The following is a 26,559-nucleotide window of genomic DNA, read 5'->3' as shown; positions in this document are numbered from 1 at the left end:
AGTGCTAAAGCTTCCTGTTCTCATTTTCCCTCCACTCTAAAGAAAGCTGGTCCTTGGCATAAATAACACAGAACTCTCTGGATACCTATGATTTGAACAGCATCAGTAAAGTACTCAGAACTGGTTATCCTTATCTCTTAAAATGTTAACATAACTAATTCAGTCTTTGGAATTTTTTTACCCTTAGAGAAGCTTTTAAATTGCTAATAATACTAGAAACACAGGACTAATTTCCCCACTAAGGTATTGGTAACTTCCTCTAAACCTCAAATTAAGAGGATTCAGGGAGGCTAGACAAGGAAAAAGAAATAGACTTTGGAAGGAGGGGCATAAGTGTAGTAATTGAAAATTAGAAAGAAGGAAAATCAGACTATTATGATGGCACAATTTTGCTGGTAGGAGCTCAGAATAGGCCAAGAAGCTCTATACCAGCAATCTCCATAGAAAACATCTGTCATTTACCATGGCTCCTGTTCATTTGAGCCCTCCCCTTATCCCTCTTCTCTATACAGGAACATCATTCTGATCACCCCTTGGACCACTGTGAATTCCTCCAACAGTAGTGGCAAGTAGACACTAACCTATATGCCATTCTCATATCAGATGTTCCCTTGCCCATTGCTTTCTGGGTATTCATATTCTTGTCTTGGGCCCTAATGGAACTGAAGAGTTAATATATTTTTCTCTCTTGGGGAGATACACAGAATCTGCCACAAGGCTACTTCTGCCAAGCAGCCCCAATACTAATACTAAAAAAAAAAATAGCAATGATGCAGCTCTTTACTCTTTCCAAAACCCATTTACTTATGTAATTGCTTATTTATATAAACCAAAAAGGAAATTAAGCAAGGGGGTTTTATTATTCCATGTTTACAGAGGAGGCTATAACCTCTGAAATAGCCAATACTAGCTAAATTTTGCTGAAAGTTACTTTATGTCAGCCACTTTTCTGAGCACATTACACATATTGGCTAATTTGATCATTTCAACAGCACTGAGAGGTAGCTACTATTATTATCCCCATTTTATAGAAGAGCCGTGGCTTTAAGAATTTGAGGTATTTTCTCAAAAGCAACCTAAGAGAAATTGTGGTTTGAATCTAGTTCTATTGAATCAAAACTTAATGCTCTTAAATGCTGCTACTGTAAACAAGAGTTAAATTGAGGAAGGCTTTTCCTCAAGATTATACTTCCTAAATGGCAGGAAGTGGACTACTTCTCGATCTAACTCCTTATCAAATGTACTTCCAACACTACCCTGATATTTACAGAAATGCAAGCAATTTGGCTAAGGAACAGAATGATATGATATAACTGGTCCTACACCTGAATTTAAACATTAGCTCCTTACCTGAAGGGGTCTGCTTTGCGACGGAAATTTCCTATGGATCTCTTAAATGATTCTCTTAGATGATTCTATCTTCAAGAAATGAAATGGATTAAATGGGCCCCATTAAGCTTATGGTAATCTTAGCTTTTCCAACTTCTGGCAATAGAACATCCAGTGTAAGCACAGGGTAAATTCCAATCTAAGGCTGCAATTTTGATCCTCCCTTGTTATTAGCAGAGTGAATCACTCTAACCAAGAGCTATAGAAAACACTTTCTTCTGGTAATATCATTGACTGTGACAATGAAGTAATGAGATCCCCAACAAACTCAGCTTTTAGATTTCTACTCCAAAGTGATTATTTTGACAAAGCAAAGACATGTCAACAAAATTGACATGTCATTTTCTTAATAATGATGACAGTTATTCTTCATAGAGTTAGCTTGCATTATCCAGTACACTTATTTGGTTGAGAAAAGAAAGCTGAATTAAATTCATATTTCTTATTTGCAAAGTCAACAAATTTAACCAAGTTGCCAAGTGAGGTGTTGGTCTCAGTCTACGTCCCACTCTTAAGGAGTGGTCGAGGGAGGAAGTTTAGGTTCTGATCAGGAGACTCCCCCAGGAAAGCAGCGTTTCAACCTGCTGTTCTCTGATTTGAACAGTGATGCTGAGGCTGCCCCTGCCATGCACAGCAAAGACTCTGAATAAGTCAACCACAAACTGTCAAATGCTATTGTATAGTTTCTCTATAAAGTGGTCTGAGATGGCTCCAAAATATAAAATTCATCTTCATAACACCAAAGTGAAGAGAGGAGACATGAAAATAATTAATTTTATCAAATTACCTTGATTCCATAATCCAAGCACTAAATTTGAAATGGTAAGTCTAGTGGTGCTGTGCAAATTCACATTTACACACAACACTTTCTCCTTATGTGAAATAAAATGTTTGTCTATATTTTTACATCAATAACATTATTCAATAAATTTCCCCCAAACAGTGAGAGCTTCTTACAGATGTAATGGCAGTGGCTCTCCAGGGCCTAACAGTGTTTTTCAAAGTATGACTCTAAAATCAAACCTAGAGAGGACCTTCAAGATGGCGGAGGAGTAAGACGTGGATATCACCTTCCTCCCCACAAATACATCAAAAATACATCTACATGTGGAACAAGTCCTACAGAACACCTACTAGACCATGGTAGAAGACCTCAGATTTCCCAAAAGGATGAAACTCCCCACGTACCTAGGTAAGGCAAAATAAAAAAGGAAAAACAGAGACAAAAGAATAGGGATGGGACCTGCACCTCTGGGAGGAAACTGTGAAGGAGGAAAAGTTTCCACAGTTTCCTCTAGGCTTCCACTAGGAAGCCCCTTCACTGATGGAGACGGGAGTGTGGGCAGGGGGGAAGTTTTGGAGCCACGGAGGAGAGTACAGCAACAGGCGTGCAGAGGGCAAAGCAGAGAGATTCCTGAACAGAGGATCGGTGCTGACCAGCACTCACCAGCCTGAGAGGCTTATCTGCTCACCTGCTGGGGAGGGTGGGGGCTGGGAGCTGAGGCTCGGGCTTCAGAGGTCAGACCCCAGGGAGATGATGGGTTGGCTGCGTGAACACAGCCTGAAGGGGGCTAGTGCACCACAGCTAACTGGGAGATAGTCTGGGAAAATGTCTGGAACTGTCTAAGAATCAAGAGACCACTGTTTTGGGATGTGCAAGGAGAGGGGATTCAGAGCACCACCTAAATGATCTCCAGACATGGGCGCAAGACATGGCTATCAGTGTGGACACCAGAGATGGGCATGAAATGCTAACGCTGCTGTGTAACCACCAACAATCCTGGGTGCAAGCACAGGTCACTATCCACACCTCCCCTCCCCACCACTGCCAGGGTCCCGTGATCCAGGGATAACTTACCCAGGAGAACACATAGCGTGCCTCAGGCTGTTGCAATGTCACACTGGCCTCTGCCACCTCAGGCTCACCCTGCATTCCATACCCATCCCTCCCCCTGACCTGAGTGAGCCAGAGCCCCCAAAACAGCTGCTCCTTTAATCCCTTGCTGTCTGAGTGAAGAACAGACTCCAGAGGGTGACCTACATGGAGAGGTGGGGCCAAACCCAAAGATGAACCCCAGGAGCTGTGCAAACAAAGAAGAGAAAGGGAAATTTCTTTCTGCAGCCTCAGGATCAGTGGATTAAATCTCCACAATCAACTTGATGTATCCTGAATCAGTGGAATACCTGAATAGACAATGAGCATCTCAAAACTGAGGTGATGGACTTTAGGAATAACTGTAAACTTATGGTTTGCTTTCTGTGTCTAATTTGTTTCTGGTTTTATGTTTATCTTAGTTTAGTATTTAAAGCTTATTATCTTTGGTGGATTGTTTATTGATTTGGTTGCTCTCTTCCTTATATATATATATATATATTTTTCCTTTTTCTCTTTTTGTGAATGTGTATGTATATGTTTCTTTGTGTGATTTTCTCTGTATAGGTTTGTTTTTATCATTTGTCCTAGGGTTCTGTCTGTCCTGATTTATTTAGTAGTTTTTAGTGCTTGTCATCATTGGTGGATATTTTATTGGTTTGGTTGCTCTCTTCTTTTTAAAAAAAATATTATTTAATTTTTATTTTAGTAATTGTTTTACTTTAATATCTTTATTTTATTTTATTTATTTCTCTTTTTTTTTTCTTTTCTCCCTTTTATACTGAGTTCTGTATGACAGGGTCTTGGTACTCTGGCCAGGTGTCAGGCCTGAGCCTCTGAGGTGGGAAAGCCGAGTGCAGGACATTGGTTCATCAGAGACCTCCCGGCTCCACATAATATCAATTAGCAAGAGATCTCCATCTCAATGGTAAGGCCCAGCTCCACTCAATGACCAGCAAGCTCCAGTGCTGGACACCCAATGCCAAACAAATAGCAAGACAGGAACACAACACCACCCATTAGCAGAGAGGTTGCCTAAAATCATAATAAGTTCACAGACACCCCAAAACACACCACCAGATGTGGTCCTGCCCACCAGAAAGAAAAGATCCAGCCTCATCCACCAGAACACAGGCACCAGTCCCCTCCACCAGGAACCCTAAACAACCCACTGAAAAAACCTTACCCACTGGGGGCAGACACCAAAAACAATGGGAACTACGAACCTGCAGCCTGTGAAAAGGAGACCCCAGACACAGTAAGTTAAGAAAAATGAGAAGACAGAGGAATACACAGCAGAAGAAGGAGCAAGGGAAATACTCAGCAGACCAAACAAATGAGGAGGAAATAGGCAGTCTACCTGAAAAAGAATTCAGAGTAATGATAGTAAAGATGATACAAAATCTTGGAAATAGAATGGAGAAAATACAAGAAACTTTTAACAAGGACCTGGACGAACTAAAGAGTAAACAAACAATGATGAACAACACAACAAATGAAATTTAAAATTCTCTATAAGGAATCAAGATCAGAATAACTGAGATAGAAGAATGGATAAGTGACCTGGAAGATAAAATAGTGAAAATAACTAACACAGGGCAGAATAAAGAAAAGAGAATGAAAAGGATTGAGGATAGTCTCAGAGACCACTGGGACAACATTAAACACACCAAAATTCAAATTATACAGGTCCCAGAAGAAGAAGAGAAAAAGAAATAGACTGAGAAAATATTTGAAGAGATTATAGTTGAAAATGTCACTACTATAGGAAAGTAAATAGTCAATCAAGTTCAGGAAGAGCAGAGAGTCCCATACAGGATAAATCCAAGGAGAAACATGACAACACTCATAATAATCAAACTATCAAAAATTAAATACAAAGAAAAAATATTAAAAGCAGCAAGAGAAAAGCAACAAATAACATACAAGGGAATCCCAAAAGGTTAACAGCTGATCTTTCAGCAGAAACTCTGCAAGCCAGAAGGGAGTAGCAGGACATATTTTAAGTGATAAAAGGGAAAAAACTACAACCAAGATCACTCTACCCAGCAAGGATCTCATTCAGATTTGATGGAGAAATTAAAACCTTTACAGACAAGCAAAAGCTAAGAGAATACAGCAACACCAAACCAGCTTTACAACAAATGCTAAAGGAAATTCTCTAGGCAAGAAAAACAAGAGGAGGAAAAGACCTACAATAACAAACCCAAAACAATTAAGAAAATGTTAATAGGAATATACATATAGATAATTACTTTAAATGTAAATGCATTAAATGCTCCAACCAAAAGACATACACTGGCTGAATGGATACATAAACAAGACCCATATATATGCTGCCTACAAAAGACTCAATTCAGACCTAGGGACACATATCAACTGAAAGGGGGGGGGATGGAAAAAGATATTCCATGTAAATGGAAATTAAAAGAAAGCTGGAGTAGCAATTCTCATATCAGACAAAATAGACTTTAAAATAAAGACTATTACAAGAGACAAAGAAGGACACTACATAATGATCAAGGGATCAATCCAAGTAGAAGGTATAACAACTTTAAATATTGATGCACCCAACATAGAAACACCTCAATACATAAGGCAAATGTTAACAACCATAAAATGGGAAATCAAGAGTAACACAATAATAGTAGGGGACTTTACCACCCCACTTTGACAAATGGACAGATCATCTGAAATGAAGATAAATAAGGAAACACAAGCTTTAAATGATACATTAAACAAGATGGACTTAATTGATATTTATGAGACATTCCATCCAAAAACAACAGAATACACTTTCTTCTCAAGTGCTTATGGAAGAGTCTCTAGGACGCATAATATTTTGGGTCACAAATCAAGCCTTGGTAAATTTGAGAAAATTGAAATCATATCAAGTATCTTTTCGGACCACAATGCTATAAGACTATATACCAATTACAGGAAAAAACAATCGTAAAAAATACAAACACATGGATGCTAAACAATACACTACTAAAAAGCCAAGAGATCACTGAAGAAATCAAAGAGGAAATCAAAAAATACCTGGAAACAAATGACAATGAAAACAGGATGACCCAAAACCTATGAGATGCAGCAAAAGTAGTACTAAGAAGGAAGTGTATAGCAATGCAATCCTACCTCAAGAAGCAAGACAAATCTCAAATAAACACCCTTATCTTACACCTAAAGCAATTAGAGAAAGAAGAACAAAAAAAAAAAAAACCCTCAAAGTTAGCAGAAAGAAAAAATCATAAGATCAGATCAGAAATAAATGAAAAACAAATGAAGGAAACAATAGTAAAGATCAATAAAAGTAAAGCCTGGTTCTTTGAGAAGATAAAAAATTTGATAAACCATTAGCCAGACTCATCATGAAAAAAAGGGAGAAGACAAATAAACAGAATTTGAAATGGAAAAGGAGAAGTAACAACTGACACTGCAGAAATACAAAGGATCATGAGAGATTACTACAAGCAAGTATATGCCAATTAAGTGGACAACCTGGAAGAAATAGACAAATTCTTAGAAAAGCACAACCTTCTGAGCCTGAACCAGGAAGCAATAGAAAATGTAAACATAACAACAACAAGCACTGAAATTGAAACTGTGATTAAAAATCTTCCAAAAAACAAAAGACCAGGACCAGATGGCTTCACAGGTGAATTCTATCAAACATTTAGAGAAAAGGTAACACATACCCTTCTCAAACTCTTCCAAAATGTAGCAGAGGGAGGAACACTCCCAAACTCATTCTACAAGGCCACCATTACCCTGATACCAAAACCAAACAAATATGTCCCATAAAAAGAAAACTACGGGCCAATATCTCTGATGGAGATAGATGCAAAAATCCTCAACAAAATACTAGCAAACAGAATCCAACAGTACATTAAAGGGATCATACACCATGATCAAGTGGGGTTTATCACAGGAATGCAAGGATTCTTCAATATACACAAATCAATCAATTTTGCAGCTGACATGATACTATGCACAAAGAATCCTAAAGATGCCACCAGGAAACTACTAGAGCTAATCAATGAATTTGGTAAAGTAGCAGGATACAAAATTAATGCACAGAAATCACTTGCATTCCTATACACTAAAGATAAAAAATCTGAAAGAGAACTTAAGGAAACACTCCCATTTACCATTGCAACAAAAATAATAAAATACCCAGGAATAAGCCTACTTAAGGAGGCAAAAGACCTGTAAGCAGAAAACTATAAGACATTGATGGAAGAAATTAAAGATGATACAAACAGATGGAGAGACATACCATGTTCTTGTACTGGAAGAATCAACATTGTGAAAATGAATCTACTACCCAAAGCAATCTACACTTTCAATGCAATCCCTATCAATATACCAATGGCATTTTCCCCAAATTTAGAACAAAAATTTTCACAATTTGTATGGAAACACAAAAGACACCAAATAGCCAAAGCAATCTTGAGAAAGAAAAACAGAGGGGAGGAATCAGTCCCCCTGACTTCAGACTTTACTACGAAGCTACAGTAATCAAGACAATATGGTACTGGCACAAAAACCAAAATATAGGTCAATGGAACAGGAAAGAAACCCCAGGGATAAACCCATGCACATATGGTCATCTTATTTTTGATAAAGGAGGCAAGAATATACAATGGAGAAAAGACAGCCTCTTCAATAAGTGGTGTGGGGAAAACTGGACAGGTACATGTAAAAGAATGAAATTAGAACACTCCCTAACACCATACACAAAAATAAATTCAAACTGGATTAAAGACCTAAATGTAAGGACAGACATTATAAAACACTTAGAGGAAAACATAGGCAGAACACTCTATGGCATAAATCACAGCAAGATCCTTTTTGACCCACCTCCTAGAGAAAGGGAAATAAAAATTAACAAATGGGACCTAATGAAATTTAAATGCTTTTGCACAGCAAAGGAAACCATAAAGAAGAAGAAAAGAAAACCCTCAGAATAGGAGAAAATAGTTGCCAATGAAGCAATTGGCAAAGGATTAATCTCCAAAATTTACAAGCAGCCCATGCAGCTCAATATCAAAAGAACAAACAACCCAATCCAAAAATGGTAAGAAGACCTAAATAGACATTTCTCCAAAGAAGATATACAGATTGCCAACAAACACATGAAAGAATGCTCTACATCATTAATCATTAGAGAAATGCTAATCAAAACTACAATGAGATATCATCTCACACTGGTCAGAATGGCCATCATCAAAAAATCTACAAACAATAAGTGCTGGAGAGGGTGTGGAGTGTGTGTTGCACTGTTGGTGGGAATATAAATTGATACAGCCACTATGGAGAACAGTATGGAGGTTCCTTAAAAAAGTAAAAATAGAACTACCATATGACCCAGCAATCACACTACTGGGCATATATCCTGAGCAAACCATAATTCAAAAAGAGTCATGTACCAAAATGTTCATTGCAGCTCTATTTACGACAGCCAGGACATGGAAGCAACCTAAGTGTCCATCAGCAGATGAATGGATAAAGAAGATGTGGCACATATATCCAATGGAATATTACTCAGCCATAAAAAGCAACAAAATTGAGTTATTTGTAGTGAGGTGGATGGATCTAGAGTCTGTCATACAGATTGAAGTCAGAAGGAGAAAAACAAATACCATATGCTGACACATATATATGGAACCAAAAAAAAAAAAAAGAAAAGAATGGTTCTGAAGAACCTAGGGACAGGACAGGAATAAAGATGCAGACGTAGAGAATGGACTTGAGGACATGGGGAGGGGGAAGGGTAAGTTGGGATGAAGTGAGTAAGTGTCATGGACTTATATACACTACCATATGTAAAATAGATAGCTAGTGTGAAGCAGTTGTATTTCACAGGGAAATCAGCTTCATGCTTTTTGATCACCTAGAGGCGTTGGATAGGGAGTGTGGGAGGGAGACACAAGAAGGAGAGGATATGAGGATATATGTATACATATAGCTGATTCACTTCCTTATACAGCAGAAACTAACACAGCATTTTAAAGCAATTATACTCCAATAAAGATGTTAAAATAAATAAATTATAAAATCATACCTAAGAATCACCTGTTTGGGGAGTTCGGGGGAGAGGAGAGGGAGAATCCTTATCCAAGATGCAGATTCCTGGGCTCTAACTCAGATCTACTGCGTTAAATAAACTCTATGGAGACATCCTGATGTCAGCACATATAAGAAATCCCAAAGTCCTTGATTTGTATTAAAGTTTGGGAATTACTGGCCAGGTTCTTGAGGCATCAGGGCAGTGACGTGCCTGTAGAGAACACGAGGTGAGGGATAGAATGGCCTAAGGAAATGTCTCCTGACAGGAATTCCCTTATGTTTTGTGTTTCATTTAACCAAATAGTCCCAGGAGTCTGGAGAGAGAACCTTGTGAAAGGTGAAATAGGAAAGACAAGGGACCAGAGAAGCCTATGTCTTTGGGGACAGGGATGATGAAAGAACGGCAGATATGGACTCTGTGCTCAGCAATCCCCTACCTAAGATCCTCCCCAGGAAGAGATCAGCTGTCTGATTCCAGGAGAGTCACTCTGAGGTTGGAAAGCTTCTGCCCTGCCCCACACTTGGGAGGCAAGTGATCTTCCCTATCAGGTTTTCAGCACAACCTATAGTGTCACGACAAGATATACTCTGCGACATGATAACGTCAGTCAGAAGGAGGCTTGTGGAATGATGTCCTGAGTTTCTTCTCTGCCTGAGAGAGTGACACAGAAGGCAACTAAGTTGAGACCAGCGAGCTTGCCCTAAATCCAGTCTGGCTTGAGGCACCCTGCCCTGCCCTGGCAGCTGAGGCCAGAAATGGGTTAAATGAGATAATGTATATAAAGCATAGCATTCAGATACTTATTTGAAAGGTAGCTAATGGACAAAGTAGGTATATGAATGTGCTTCGAGAGTCTAGAACAATGAACCAAAAAAAATATTTAGAATTAATAGACAGAAGACTAGTTCCAAGACTATTTAAAGCTTGTTAAATTACTAGGTTTACAGTGGTTTGTGACTTGAGCTCCAAGAAACCTAGCAGTAGCTCTGAAACCACATTTGTACCACCTACTTGTCTACTGTGGGGAGATGAGGCCCTAGGAGACAGACCTCTAATCCCCTACTCTATTTCAATTTACCAGAGTACCACTCAATAAGGTTGTTTCATACTACGCCTTTGATCAGAAAGTTTTTAAACTGAGAGTCTGAGAAATATTCTGCTTGAAGATAAAAATTAAAGGTCACTAAGAATCTGGTAAGAAAAGTAACAGTATTCTAAGACATGGTCTCCCCTGGGCCCAAATGGCCTTAAAACCCAGAACTATTGTCAGCCTTACTTACAATTTCTTTCCTGTTTTGTCTCTTGGTGAGTGGAATTGGAATCCCAAGCCATGCTTAGAGTGAGAGCAGTAGGTTGTCATGTTTGCAGCCCTGATCTGTCTCCATTAAAGAGCAGGAGACTGTCTTGACTCCAAGGGTTTACAATAAAACCCTCTGAATCTCTAGGTTCCCTGGGCTCTGCCTTGTCACAAGCACAATAAATTGCCTCACAGGGAAGAGCTAATACTTTGAATTACTCTCAGCACCAATTCTTATCTGCTAGAAACTGATAAAACAATCAATACAGTGTTTTGTGTATTTGTCTCCAAGGAGATAAGAGGTGCTCAGAGTTATTGGGAAGGCCTCCTCGTCTCCAGGGAACAGTGAGGACTTCAAGGCAAAAGGCTTGAGAACAACCATCACCTATGTTTGGTGACCTTGGATAAATTCCTTAATTTTTGTCCAAAAGTTTCCCATCTGTAAAATGGGAGGGATAATAGTTAACCCAATCCCCCAACCCAGGAGTAAGTCAAATATAAAATATTAAAATCATAGAGTACAGAAGGGGTCCTAATTATTAGATATTGTTACCTTATGATATCAAATTAACATGAACACTGGACTTGATTGCCCTCTACCACTGTGCAATATAATTATTCATTTACCTGTCTCACCTATATGAAAATAGGATTGTCTTGAGATTTGGGACAATGTCTTCATTACCTTTGTCTCCATAGCACCAACACAGTATCTGCATATTGTAGATACTCATTAATTAGTAATAATTTATTAAATGGAATAAAAGAAATAAACAAATGAATAAATAGATTAATAAATTAAAGTATTAAACTATTAGCCTCATTCCCAAATCAAGAGTCCTTTATAAAATATCCACAAGAAGGTCCCTAAGCCTAGAAATGTATGCACCAAGGAAGATGGTCATGATGGCTGAGGAAATGTAGGAACAATGCCCAGAAGGCATAGCACTCCATTATTAATGGAGCCAAAACTACATTCAGGATAGTATTGGTAGCCATGTCATATTATCATACCAAGATAAGAACTCTCAAATATTGTCTACATGCTATAGATTCAAGTCATTTTAACTCCAGGTACTTTTTGAGTCTAGAATCAGAAATATCAAAATCCCTCATAAATATGTACATGTCAATTTGGGCTCATTATTTAACTTTATATTGATGTAGAATATACATACACAGAAGTGAAAAATCAAGTCTCCAGCTTGATGAATTTTCAAAAACAGAGCAACCCATGTAACTAGCACTCAAAAAAAAAAAAAAAAAACCCCAAAAAAGGACACTACCAACACCTCCAGAAGCTCGCCTCTGGGCCCTCTTCCTGTCACCACCCCAGCATGAGTAACCACTATTCAGACTTCAAACACTGTAGATTGAACCAGTTTTCCAGTTTTGTATACATGAGATAATATTAAATGGAGTCTGGTGTCTTGTTTCTTTCCCTTAACAGTTGTTCATTCTCGTTGCTAGTATAGTATTCTGCTGTGTGAATACCCCACAATGTACTTAGCTGTGCTATTGTTAGTGAACATTTGGGTAGTTTCTCTTTTGGTGCTATTAGTAACAGTGCTGCTCTGAAAATCATGTGCTTGTCTTTGTGAATGTATGTTTAGCTTTCTATTACAGCCAATAAAATCTTTTTGAATCATGAATCTATTTCAGTCCCATCAGCTATACCTCTGAACATTTCTAGATCGGCCTGCCTGATTTATCTGCTCTCATCTTGGTCTAAGCCACCTCATCTCTGATGTGGAATACTGCAAGAACTCCTAGCCACTCTCTGCCTTTCTAATCCATGTTCCACACAGCACAAATGGTTGTCTATTTAAAAATGTAAATAAGATTATGTCTCACCACTGCTTAAAATTCACCAGTGGTTTCCCGTTAAAGCAGGCCATATTCTACAGGCTCTGCCAGATCTAGCCTCTGCCTACATCTCTGAATTGATTTTGAATCATTCTCTCACCACTTCTCACTCTGCTCCAGGTACACTGGCCTTTTTGCAGGCTTTAAATACACTAATTATGTTTCTTCTTCCTGTGATGCACCTCCTCGAGAAGCTTCACATAACAGGACCCTTTTCCCCGTTGAGTTCTCAAATCAATGTCATCTCAGAGATGTCCTTCCTGACCCCCTGATCCAAAACAGCATCTCCTTCCAGGTCATTTTCCATCTGGTTACATGGAGCTTATTTCACTACCTAATGTTTCTGCTATCTATTTCCTTGCTTACTGAGTATCTTACTGTTTACAACAGTTTTATTGAGATATAATTCACATACCATAAAATTCACACTTTTAAAGTGTACAGTTCAGTGGTTTTTAGTATATTCACAAAGTTATGCAAGTATCACCACTATCTAATTTCAGAACATTTACCCCACACCAAAAGAAGCCCTATACCCCTTAGCGGTCATTACACATTTCTTTTTCTCACAGCCCCTGGCAACCACTAACCTACTTTCTGTCCCTACCACAGATTTGTAGATTTGACCACTCTTGACATTTCATATAAATAGAATCATACATGTGTTTTTGCATTCAACTTCTTTCACTTAGCATAATCTTTTCAAAATTCAACATCCTTTAGCATATATCAGTAAAGTTGACGCTGAAGAACGTGGGGGTTAGGATTGCCAACTATTAGAACAGTCAAAAATCTGCATGTAACTTATAGTTAACTCTCCATGTATGCGAGTTCTCAATATCCTTGGTCCTGCATTCATGGATTCAACCAAATGCAAATTGTGTAATACTGTGGTATTTACTATTAAAAAAAATTACACATGTAAGTAGACCCACAGGTTTCAAACCCATGTTGTTCAAGGGTCAATTGTACTTAGTTCCTTTTCTTTGCTAAATAATACCCCATTGTATGGATATATCACATTTTGTTTATCCATCAGTGGATAGGTGTATGGGTTGTTTTCTATTTTTGGGGAAAAGGGGCTATTCCTCATAATGCTCTCATGAACATTTGTGTAAACACTTTTGTGTGGATGTATGTTTTCATTTGTCTTGGGTGTAGCCCTAGGAGTGGGTGACAGTCTTCTGATATTAGAATGCCATCTCATCTCAGTGAGAGCAGACACTGACAGCACCAGCACACGATATGTACCAACCCATTTGGGGAGTGAATTAATTAACCTAGGATCTCAAAGCAAAGTTAACCAGAATCAATTACCTTTTACGGTTTGTCTTAAAATTCTGGTGTCACTTAGGCCTCAAGTACCTAACAAAATTCACTTAGCAAAAAGCTGGTTTTCCATGCTGGTTTTCATATTAAATAGCACATGCTGAAAACCATGTGTTGATAGGGATATTTTAACTTAAATTCACAGTACAGATTGGAGGAGGGAAAACAGTCATGGATTGAATAAGCATCCAAAAGAAGAAAATACACCTATGTTCACTTGTACAGATGAATCAGCTTACGGAAGCCCTAGTGAAGAACCTCTGAGGACCAACTGGAGAAATTGCTCCAAGCAGAGCAAACTGCATTTGTTATCATGTACAGAGATATTTGAGAAAATAAATGAAGCAAATTACTTTAAATATTTGGGACCACTGCTTATATCAAAACTGGAGTCAAATGTTTTTTATCTTCATAACTGTGAGAATTTATCTCAAAATCCTCTTAGAATCCCATTTATCTCCCAGCAAGTTTGTTTAAGGCCATCAAAGCACAGGGATTGCCCCAGTGGAGACAGAACAATGGTCCATCCAGCCCAGAATCTGGCCTCTGAGAGTAGTAGCCAGTGTGGAATGGTATGAAAAAAAAGGCAGAAGTCCTTACTGAAATGAACCTAATTGTGCAATGTCAGGGCAGGGGGCTTGGAGCAATCTCTTCTGAGCCCAGCTGGTAACCAACTTCTGCCCTGAAGCAGGAGGCTAGATGGCCCTTGTAACTCTTAGCCCAGCAAGTGTAACTGCTGGCTCCATTTCAGAGCACGATTTCCTTCCCCCGGTGTCTTTAGAAAAGAAGGTTGGACATTTACCACCGAAGAAGTTTGCTGCTATTGCTTTATGGTGGGCTATTAAAGTTAATCCATTAGCTAAGGGGAAAAGATCTTCAGGGAACTAGGGAGTTCAAGTTGAAAATCTAGATAATTTGCTGCCATTTCCTCAAAAATATTTATCTTATTCTTAGACTGGATTTTTTCTTTTTTAAGAGAAATACCCTTTGCATTCTGCCTTGATTGGATGTGTTCCCTTAAACAAAGCAACATCCTCAGCTAACTGACCTTGTGCATCGTAATCAGGCAAACAAGAAGCATAAGTGAAGCAGTTAAGATTTGAGAGCAGAATGATGCCTTTGTACCTTCCCAGCTGATACAGTGCCTATAGTTCCAAGTTCTTGATATTAAAAAAAGCAAATTATTCACTCATCATTAAAATTGAGCACTAAGAGCCAGGCTATACTCTGGGGATACAATGGTGAATAAAGCCGATCCTGCAGTTTTGGTTATAGGGTTTCTATTCCAGTGTGGTAACAGAAAAAAATGTGAAGAGATAAATAATATATATATATATATATATATATACATGTATTTACAAACTGGGATAGAATTTGCTTAATGGCTAAAAGGAAGGTGTTGAAATAGAATGATTTGGCAGAGACAGGTGAAGGGTTTTACTTACTTTAGAGGTTTTAACAGAGACCAAAGATGTGGTAAGAGGGAGAGGTGAGCTCCAGCAGAGAGAAGCCCGTGTCAAGGCTCATGAGGCTGGCATGCTCCAGACCGAGCAGTTATTCATTCTACCAGAGTACAGTCTCTGAAGAAGTAGCGTGACATGAGATGAGTAAGGCCTATCTTGCAGAGTCTTTTATGTCAAGGGAGATAGTTCAATTTTATTTTCATGGAATGTAAATGTTTAACTTTTGAGGCCATTGTCTGACCAGTTATCAGTCACTGAATAGTCTCCATGATACAGAAAGGTTTCTCTGGGACCAGTTGACCAGGCTGGGTGGAACCAGGCAGCAAACCTTGCATCTGATCCCTGAGACTCTCCAGGTGTTGTCCAACTATAGAGTGACCACAGGGATTAGATTCAGGCTGCCAGGTCCACAGAGCAACTCCATCTGGGATCCAAACCTGTGACATGGCTTGAGGTGCTTCCCTTCAGTTTGACCTGACCCCAAAACTTGACCAGTGGTTTTGTCAGCTCTGATGTTTCATTCCCTTGGTCTGATGTTTTAGCAAGGGCATTCCTTCCCTGAATCTTTCCCTCTGACTATCAGCCACTTAACTCAGGGTACCTAATCCTGGTGGGTCTTTCTGATCCCTGAAGTCAGGCTCCCTCTCTGAAATAATCAGTTATATCATGCGGAACACACCATTTTGGGCTTTGGAACTGGCAAGAAAAGCAAAGTATTGCATTTAAATTAAGTGCAAGGTGGAATAGAGATAATAATAAAGGAAAGGGGAAATTTCAGGGGCTGGGATTAGGCTAACACAGAGCCTGGTAAAATCTGGTACTTAATAACAGTACTGGCGAGGTGCTTACTAAATGCCAGGTCCTATGCCACATACTTAATATGCATCCACTCATTTGATCTCCCATGAAATTCTATAAGAAACTTCAATTTACTTTATAGAAAAGGGAACTGAGGCACAGAGAGGATATGTGATTTGTTCGAGGTAAGAAGAGGTTGGAGCCACCTGACATTGGAGCCAATGCTTTTATCCCCAGCTGTAGGGAAAGAACTTGGGAACATGAAATGCGGAGGTGTTAGTTCCAATAGCTGTGAGGCTGCTGACCCACCATGTGATCGTGGTATCATTTATCCCACAGCTCTGAATAAAGGATACCTTAAATTCTACCCCTCTACATTTCCCAATGGCCTGAGGGTGTCTATTCACAGTACTTATTGAGCACCTGTGAGAAACCATGGGTTATCTCTACATGTTTGGAAGGGACAACAACAATCACATGCAAACATCCACCAAACAAACAGGTATTTAATGAGCATCTGCATAGTGCAGAGTACTTTGTTGGGCACAGACATATTGAGAAAGAGAGAAAGCAAGGAAGAGCAGTGATTGATAAGACATTCCATGTGCCCCAGGTGACTTGCAAAGTAGTTGGCATAACTGATGATATAAAGCAAACCATGTGAACTGTAGAAGATCAAAGGAGACAGAAATTAATGCCACCTGGCGTGCGAACACGACTGGGCCTGGAGACAATAAACTGGCCTCAGGCAGTTGGGTAGGAAAGTGAATTCTAACTTCCCAGTGAAAATTTTTAAATATATATATTTGTTAATATTCAGATGACTGTTTTAGGTAACTGAGACCCAGAAAAAAATTCAAGGTACACACATACACACACAAGCAGCCCACATCATCTTGTTTGTCATTTGAATTATTGGGCTCTGTGCTATTGCAGACAAATGTGTATAACAGGGCTTAAGTGTTGGGGTGGAAGCAGGAAATAGGAGGAGCTAAAGCCACTTAGGAATTTCATCTTGTATGTTACCCATTTGGGAGAACTAAGGAGACCACATCCTTTAGGTAGTTCATTTCTGATTGTCAGAAGCCCAAAACCCACAATGCCTCTTCCCAAGAAAGCATGAAGCTATGGTTTAGACACTGGAAGCTGGCCTCCTCCCCAGGGGTGCAGCAAAATCACTTGGGGAGTTTTTTCAAGATATAGCTCCCTGTGCTCCATTCTAGGCCTGTCAAGATGAACCTGGGCATGTGGCATAAGTTTCTAGGTGATTCCAGTGCCTACTGCTCTAGGAAAGTACTGCTATATGGAACAGCAGTGGAAGATGTACTGTAGTAGCCTGAAGATCCACAAGCCAGGAAATCAGAACTTTTACTTACAGGGAATGTCTCTTAAAGGAGAATTCGAAACTAATAATTATGGACTAGATTTCCAAAGTTCACAGATGAAGAGAACACCAGAGGATATAGAAAATCATATTCTTACCACCCCTCTGTCCTTCGGTGTACCACATAAAGATCACTTAATAGTGTACTCCAGGCTTCTAATCACACAATTTGCTGTGGTTTTTATTGTTTTGTTTTGTTTTAGCAGAGAATCAATTCTGGATCCAATCCTACAAAAGATATTCTGCGAAGTATAAGAGGAAAAACATATTTCCTACCTTAAAGGATCTTATAAATGAGAGAGGACATTTGAATATATGAAATATTTAAATAAAAATATAGACAACTTTGTGACAAATGAATCGTTGTAAATAAAGCTTACTCCAGATCAAAGGTCACAAAATGGTAGCCCATAGATCTCACCCACAAGTAGGTTTTGTTTGGCCTGCATGGTGCTGAAAAAAAAAGAGCCCCTATTGAAACAGTGAGAGATTTTGTGTACTAGTAATCAAGATTTTTAGCTTCTCTTGAAAGCATTGGAAGCTCTGGCCTCACACTGGGGTCTTCCTTCTTGCCTGGTCATGGTGGAGCTGACTGGTGGTGGCATCTCATTAGCCAAGCATATCCTGTGGTCTTTATTTCCCACTGCTCACTCGAGCTGCCTAATCCCAGCTTCCTTACTCATCCCTGTTTCTTATGTGGCCTGTCTGTGTGCTTGAGAGGAAAGAGAGGGTGTTGGGTGTTAGAATTCTGAATTCCTAGAGGAGAGGGATCTGGGACTTGAAAGGAGATAAGATATTGTGTATCAGGATTTTTGACCAATGTAAAGAAATAAACTTTAAAATCCCCATCCACAAATAAAAAATATATTTTTACTTCACCTATTCTTTTTTTTTTTTTTCTTTTGCGGTACACAGGCCTCTCACTGTTGTGGCCTCTCCCGTTGCAGAGCACAGGCTCCGGATGCGCAGGCTCAGCGGCCATGGCTCATGGGCCCAGCCACTCCGCGGCACATGGGATCTTCCCGGACCGGGGCACGAACCCGTGTCCCCTGCATCGGCAGGCGAACTCTCAACCACTGCACCACCAGGGAAGCCTCTACTTCACCTATTCTTATTTCCTCCTGATATCTTGTCAGCAGGATTCATTTATAGTCATTAAAGAAAGCAATATGTTTGTTTTCTATGTCTTTGAGTCTGTTTTTGTTTTGTATATATTCATTTGTATTATTTTTTAGATCCCACATATAATGATTGCCAAAGGGGACAAAGAAGACAGGAGAAACAAATCAGAGGTATGGGGTTAACAGATACAAACTACTATACATAAAATAGATAAGCAACAAGGATTTACTGATTAACCAGGGAATTATACCCAATATCTTGTAATAACCTATAATGGAATATAACCTGCAAAAAAAAAACCCAAAACTGAATTATTATTGCTGTACACCTGAAACTAATACACTATTATAAATCAACCATACTCAATTAAAAAAAAAAACTGTCTCTTTTCAGAGTCTGTAACCACTTGCATAATAGTGAGAGACAGGACACTTTTAAGAGGAGATGGCATTCACCCATCCAGGGAGTAAGCAGTTGAGCAGAAAATGCTAATCCAAAGACCTGGTGCTCTGGAGACTTTTAAATTCACAGTGGGAAAAGTGGCCAGTAGTGCAGGGTCCTCTCTCAAGCCCCTGGAAGGGAATTGGGGAACAGAAATCTCTCACAGGTTTTGAACTCTAGGATATAACCATTCTATTTGCTTTTGACAAAGTGCAATCTAATTGTAATCTGATGACCGCAAAGGGGACTCTTTGATGATTAAATTCAGGAGTCAACAACCATGTGCCTACTTTTCTCCTTTCATTTCCAAACCATAAAATTTAATCAGGGAAATCCAAGGCCTTATGGAGGATTAGAGTCATTAAAAAAAAACTCCTCCCTCAAAAAAAAAAAAAAAAAAAAAAACCTTAAAAATAAAGAAGAAAAGCCCCAATGGTCTGATATGGACTTTTTAAAGTTGGCTGCAGCCAGTGTTACCAAAGCCCTAGCCATTATTTTTTAATCTCTCATTGACAAGGCAAAGCTTTCCTGCAGACTAGGATTTGGGAATTGTTATCTCCATTTTATTGGCTTCTTTGCCAAGAATTGCAGGGCCAATAAAAATGCAACTTCCTTCAGCAGGGAAGGATGAATGGATACTGAGGCCTCAGGACAGCAGAGAGCAGCTGTACACATTCCCCAAGGAGGCAGGAGAGGTTGCTTGTTTAGTAGCTGTCAGTGGAAAACAATGAAAGGAAAGAAGGTGTGGTGAGATAGGGAGAAAGAAGGGGAGAAAGAAGAGAGAAAGGGAGAGCCAGAGGGGGAAGGAAAGGGGAGGAAGGAGGCAGGAAGGATGAGAGGAAGTGGAAAGAAGGAAGGAAGGGGGAGGGAAGAGAAGGAAGAAAGAGAGGGAGGAGGGGAAGGATATTAATACAAATGGGTCCAAATTCTATTTCAATTTTTTGAGCTGCCTTTCTCAAAAAGCAAAATTATCAAGCAACTCCATAAGACTATTCTTTCTCACATTTCACTGTAATGTTTATGGAGGAAATTGGGAGTTTCCTGTTGTCCTTAGAAAAAAGTACAGAATCTCTATAAAGTTTATGAGGTCCTGTAAAATTTGTCTCCAGCGAATCTCCTTAGACTAGCACTAGACCTTTGTCACACATCACCCCTGTGTGAAACCCTTACCTTCTGAAATTCCTTTAGCTTTTCAAATTAAATCTGCCCAGTTTCATGTCTCTGCTTTATTCAGAATGTTCCCTGTGCCCAGAACCCACTCCCCTTCCCCTCTGATGTAACTGACTTGAATTCAAAATTAAGGTCTTAGTGGGTTGCTTCTGAATAAATGAAGAGAAAAAGTGGGGACAGGATAATTAGACCCTTTTCTAAAAATGTCTACAGGTTCAATCCCTATACTTGGATATAGAGCACATGATTTGGGAACCAGAGAAATAAGAGAAAGGCCAGGAAGCAGTGGGAGAAAGCCTTGGGCAGGATATTTCTGGAAAAATCTGTGAAATTCCATCCTAATAAATCCAGGGCCAGAAGCAGAGAACATGCTAACTGTGCACAACCATGATTGTCTCCACTCCTCCACACCTCCAACTTTACCCCACTGATCAAAGATGAACCTGTGTGATAACCACTCATGAGATGGTGGAGGTAGGTGGCCATAAAAATCAAATTTCTATGCTTAGCCAGACTTTCTGCAAGAGCTGCCCTTTGCATTTTCCCAAGACGGTGAGTCTGGGATATTCTCCTGATCAGGTGGCTCCTGATCAGGTATTCTCCTGATCAGGTGAATCATCCTTTGTAAGTTGCACAGTGGGTTCTAACTGGGTTTCTTGGAAGCTATAAGAGATGTCCCCCCAACCCCCAAACACCTGGAAGCATCTATAGGAAGCAGCAGTAAAACAGTCATGGGGCCTTAGGAAAAGTGGTTTACTATCCAACAACAACAAAATTCTCCATCGTAAGAATTATTCCCTTGCCAGTGAAACCTCAAAGACTAAGATTCACACATTAGAAATTCATAATATTTATGATAAGGTCTAAAGCTGAGGTTTATTTTTGCACTAAAAATAATAGTGTTTTTGATAATAATTCTATCTTACACTCCAAAATAATCCAAAAGTGAGGGATGAGTAGGTGTAAAGATGACAAAGACTGGCCATGTGTTAATAATTGTTGAAGCTGAGTGATGTGTACATGGGGTGCATTATCCTGCTCTCACTACTTTTGTATATGTTTGAAATTTTCTGTAATGAAAAATTAAATTGTATATCATATTATATGATCAAGTAGAATGGCAGAAAGACATTTCTATATTTAAAAGAAATAAATGTTATTCGGTAAGAGCATTGTACCATATTGACATTATCTTTTAAAAATTGTTTAATGTGTGGTTATAGCTATTATGGCAGTTGAACTTAAAAAAATAAAAGCCTAGTCATTTAGTTAGATATAGGTTATTGTTGCCATTTAACAAGATCAAAGGAATAATGGGTATGTAGTGAAGAGCAGGGACCAGATAATGATCCTTGATGACAGAGGACTTTGATGATGAAGAAGAAGATGATGATGATAACTAAAAATTTTTGAGTGTTTATTAGGGGCCAAACACTATTCTAGATTCCTTATATGTATTAATTCACTTTATACTGACAATAACCTTGTGATATAGGTACAGAGGCTTAGAGAGGACAAGCACCTTTCCCAAGATCTTTTAGATATTGAAGTGCCTGGGCCAGGATTCAAATTCAGACACAAATTAAGTGCTCAGTAGCCACTTAGTGGTGCATATGGTAATAATCCTAAACAACACTGATTGAGCACTTATGTACCATGCCCTGGGCTAAATCATTTACACAGATTATTTCATTTAATGCACTGAACAACAACATGCTGTAGCTATTACTGGGTTGGCCAGAAGGTTCGTTCGTTTTTTTCCATAAGCTGGCACTTGCTGTCTTTAACTTCATTTGAAACAATTTTGTTAGATTGTATTGTGACAGCTGTCATATTAGCGTGCATTAAAACAAAAAAAAAAAACTTATCCAAATTGGTAAATTTTGGGGTAACCATTTTAATATTGAAGATGGAAGGAAAAAAGCAACATTTTTGGCATATTATGCTTTATTATTTCAAGAAAGGTAAAAAGCAACTGAAACACAAAAGAAAGATTTGGGCAGTGTATGAAGAAGGTGCTGTGACTGAACGTGTCAAAAGTGGTTTGCGAAGTTCCGTGCTGGAGTTCGCTAGCTGGACGATGCTCCACGGTCGGGTAGACCAGTTGCAGTTGATAACGATCAAATAGAGAAATTAATTGAGAACAATCAATGTTATACCACGTGAGAGATAAACTGACATACTCAAAATATCCAAATCAAGCGTTGAAAATCATTTGCAACAGCTTGGTTATGTTAATCACTTTGATGTTTGGGTTTCACATAAGTTAAGCAAAAAAAAAAAACCTTCCTGACTGTATTTCTCCATGTGATTCTCTACTTAAACATAACAAAAACATTCCATTTTTAAAACAAATTGTGAAGGGTGATGAAAAGTGGATACTGTACAATAACGTGGAATGGAAGAGATTGTGGGGCAAGGGAAATGAACCACCACCAACAATACCAAAGGCTAGTCTTCATCCAAAGAAGGTGATGTTGTGTATATGAGGGGATTGGAAGGGAGTCCTCTATGATGAGCTCCTTCTGGAAAAAGAAACTATTAATTACAACAAGTACTGCTCCCAATTAGACTAACTGAAAGCAGCACTCATGAAAAGAGTCCAGAATTAGTCAACAGAAAATGCATAAACTTCCATCAGGATAACACAAGACCACATGTTTCTTTGATGACTATGCAAAAACTGTTACAGCTTGGCTGGGAAGTTCTGATTCATCTGCCGTATTCACCAGACATTGCACTTTTGGATTTCCATTTATTTAGGTCTTTACAAAATTCTCTAAATCGAAAAAAAAATTCAATTCCCTGGAGGACTGTAAAAGGCACCTGGAAGAGTTCTTTGCTCAAAATGATACAATGTTTTGGGAAGAAGGAATTATGAAGTTGCCTGAAAAATGGCAGAATGTAGTAGAACAAAACACTGAATAAGTTGTTCAATAAAGTTCTTTGTGAAAATCAAAAAAATGTGTCATATATTTTTATTTAAAAACCAAAGGAAAATTTTGGCCAACACAATATTATTGTCCCCATTTTGCAGATGAAAAGATTAAGGGTCAAAGACTGAAAATAGTTTGCTAAGGTCACGAGACTAGTGAATAGCAGAACCAGCCCTCCTCACCACTGTGCTAGACAGTTTCTGGTATGCCCCTACTTAGAAAACTCAACAGGATCATATGGAGAACACGACCTCCACCAAGAGTGCAAGCTCTTGCTCAAGTATTTCAGGCTGTTCATGCACATTCCAAGTTGTCATGGTAAATGGAAGCCATACTGTTTAATCTCTTGCATATGTAGGCTACTATCAAGTAATGTTTATTCTTCTCATCCAGTAAATTCTTTCCACCTGCTACAAAGATTCAAATTTGAATTAAAAACCAATTCCCAAGATCAGAGTGATGTGAGGTGAGAACTCCACCAACCCTAAAAGGTCTCTCCCCTAGAATCTCCAGAAAGGAACACAGCCCCGCTAGTACCTTGGATTTAGCCCAGGAAAAGTCCAAGCTACAGAAAGATACACCAGAAATACATCTACACGTGGAACAACTCCTACAGAACACCTACTGAAGGCTGGCAGAAGACCTCAGACCTCCCAAAAGGCAAGAAACTCCCCACGTACCTGTGTAGGGCAAAAGAAAAAAAAAAAATAAAAATAAGAGACAAAAGAATAGGGGCGACACCTGCACCAGTGGGAGGGAGCTGTGAAGGAGGAAAAGTTTCCACACACTAGGAAGCCCCTTCGCGGGCAGAGACTGCGGGAGGCGGAGGCGGGAGCTTGGGAGCCGCGGAGGAGTGCACAGCAACGGGTGCGGCGGGCAAAGCGGGGAGATTCCCGCACAGAGGGTTAGTGCCGACCGGCACTCACCAGCCCGAGAGGCTTGTCTGCTCACCCGCCGGGGCGGGCGGGGCTGCGAGCTGAGGCTCGGGTTTCGGTTTCCGACGGAGTGCAGGGAGAGGACTGGGGTTGGCTGCGTGAACACAGCCTGCAGGGGGTTAGTGCACCACGGCTAGCCGGGGAAAAGTCTGCACCTGCCAAAGAGGCAGGAGACTTTTTCTTCCCTCTTTGTTTCCTGGTGCGCGAGGAGAGGGGTTTACGAATGCAGCTTAAAGGAACTCCAGAGACGGGCACGAGCCGTGGCTAAAAGCGCGGACCCCAGAGACGGGCGGGAGACGTTAAGGCTGCTGCTGCCGCCACCAAGGGGCCTGTGTGCGAGCACAGGTCACCCTCCACACCCCTCTTCCGCGGAGCCTGTGCAGCCCGCCACTGCCAGGTTCCCAGGATCCAGGGACAACTTCCCCGGGAGAACGCACGGCAGGCCTCAGGCTGGTGCAAAGTCACGCCGGCCTCTGCCGCCACAGGCCCGCCCCGCACTCCGTGCCCCTCCCTCCCCCCCGGCCTGAGTGCGCCAGAGCCCCCGAATCAGCGGCTCCTTTAACCCCGTCCTGTCTGACCAAAAAAGAGATGCCCTCCAGCGACCTACACGCAGAGGCAGGGCCACATCCAAAGCTGAGCCCCTGGGAGCTGTGAGAACAAAGAAGAGAAAGGGAAATCTCTCCCAGCAGCCTCAGAAGCAGCGGATTAAAGCTCCACAATCAACTTGATATACCCTGTATCTGTGGAATACCTGAATAGACAACCAATCATCCCAAATTAAGGAAGTGGACTTTAGGAGCAAGATCTATGATTTTTTCCCCTTTCCTCTTTTTGTGAATGTGTATGTGTATGCTTCTGTGTGAGATCTTGTCTGTATAGTCTTGCTTCCACCATTTGTCCTAGGGTTCTATCCGTCCATGGTTTTTTTTTAAATTTTTTTTCTTAATAGTTAATTTTAATTTTAATAACGTTATACTTTACCTTCATTCTTCCTTTCTTTCTTTCTTTCTTTCCTTCCTTCCTTCCCTCCTTTAGACAACGAATCATCCCAAATTGAGGAGGTGGTCTCTGAGAGCAAGATTTATGATTTTTCCCCCTTTACCTCTTTTAGGGAGGGTGTATGTGTATGCTTCTGTGTAAGATTTTGTCTGTATAGCTTTGCTTCCAACATTTGTCCTAAGGTTCTATCCGTCCCTTTTTTTTTTCTAAAAAAGTATTTTTTAATTCAATAACTTTATTATACTTTATTTTATTCTTACTGTGTCTTCTTTCTTTCTGTCTTTTTTCCCTCTTTCCCTCCTTCCTTCCTTCCTCCCTCCCTCCCTCCCTCCTTTCTTTCCTTCTTGCCTTCTTTCCTTCTTTGCTTCTTTCTTTCTTCCTTCCTTCCTTCCTTCCCTCCTTTCCTTCTTTCTTTCCTCATACTTCTACTAATTCGCTCTACTTTTTCTCCCTTTTATTCTGAGCCATGTGGATGAAAGGCTCTTGGTGCTCCAGCCAGGAGTTAGGGCTCTGCCTCTGAGGTAGGAGAGCCAACTTCATGACACTGGTCAACAAGAGACCTCCCAGCTCCATGGCAAAAATCTCCCAGAGACCTCCATCTTAACACCAGCACTCAGCTTCACTCAACGACCAGCAAGCCATAGTGCTGGACAACCTATGCCAAACAACTAGCAAAACAGGAACACAACCCCACCCATTAGCAGAGAGGCTGCCTAAAATCATAAGGCCACAGACACCCCAAAACACACCACCAGATGTGAACCTGCCCACTAGAGAGACAAGATCCAGCCTCATCCACCACAACACAGGCACTAGTCCCCTACACCAGGAAGCCTACACAACCCACTGAACCAACGTTAGCCACTGGAGACAGACATCAAAAACAGCGGGAACTGCGAACCTGCAGTCTGCAAAAAGGAGACCCCAAACACAGTAAGATAAGCAAAATGAGAAGACAGAAAATCACACAGCAGATAAAGGAGCAAGATAAAAATGTACCAGACCTAACAAATGAAGAGGAAATAGGCAGTCTACCTGAAAAAGAATTCAGAATAATGATACTAAGGATGATCCGAAATCTTGGAAATAGAATGGACAAAATGCAAGAAACAGTTAACAAGGACCTAGAAGAAATAAAGATGAAATAACAACGATGAAATTAAAAGTACTCTAGATGGGACCAATAGCAGAATAACTGAGGCAGAAGAACGGGTGAGTGACCTGCAAGATAAAATAGTGGAAATAACTACTGCAGAGCAGAATAAAGAAAAAAGAATGAAAGAACTGAGGACAGTCTCAGAGACCTCTGGGACAACATTAAATACACCAACATTCGAATTATAGGGGTTCCAGAAGAAGAAGAGAAAAAGAAAGGGACTGAGAAAATATTTGAAGAGATTCTAGTTGAAAACTTCCCTAATATGGGAAAGGAAATAGTTAATCAAGTCCAGGAAGCACAGAGAGTCCCATACAGGATAAATCCA

At 39.9% G+C, this 26,559-nt stretch overlaps 1 long non-coding RNA gene across 1 annotated transcript in view; it reads right to left on the bottom strand.

The window, feature by feature from the left end:
- Positions 1 to 25,568, bottom strand: part of LOC309970371 — a 55,872-nt gene extending 30,304 nt beyond the window's left edge. The window contains exon 1 of the long non-coding RNA XR_014326683.1: positions 25,518 to 25,568. This is a non-coding gene — a long non-coding RNA (uncharacterized lncRNA). The remainder of the gene's footprint in view (positions 1 to 25,517) is intronic.
- Positions 25,569 to 26,559: the final 991 nt, after the last annotated feature.

This window comes from Leucopleurus acutus (genome assembly GCF_964270905.1).
Source record: "Leucopleurus acutus genome assembly, chromosome: 13".
In the NCBI taxonomy this organism is placed as follows: domain Eukaryota; kingdom Metazoa; phylum Chordata; class Mammalia; order Artiodactyla; family Delphinidae; genus Leucopleurus; species Leucopleurus acutus.
This window is presented reverse-complemented; position numbering and strand designations above follow the sequence as displayed.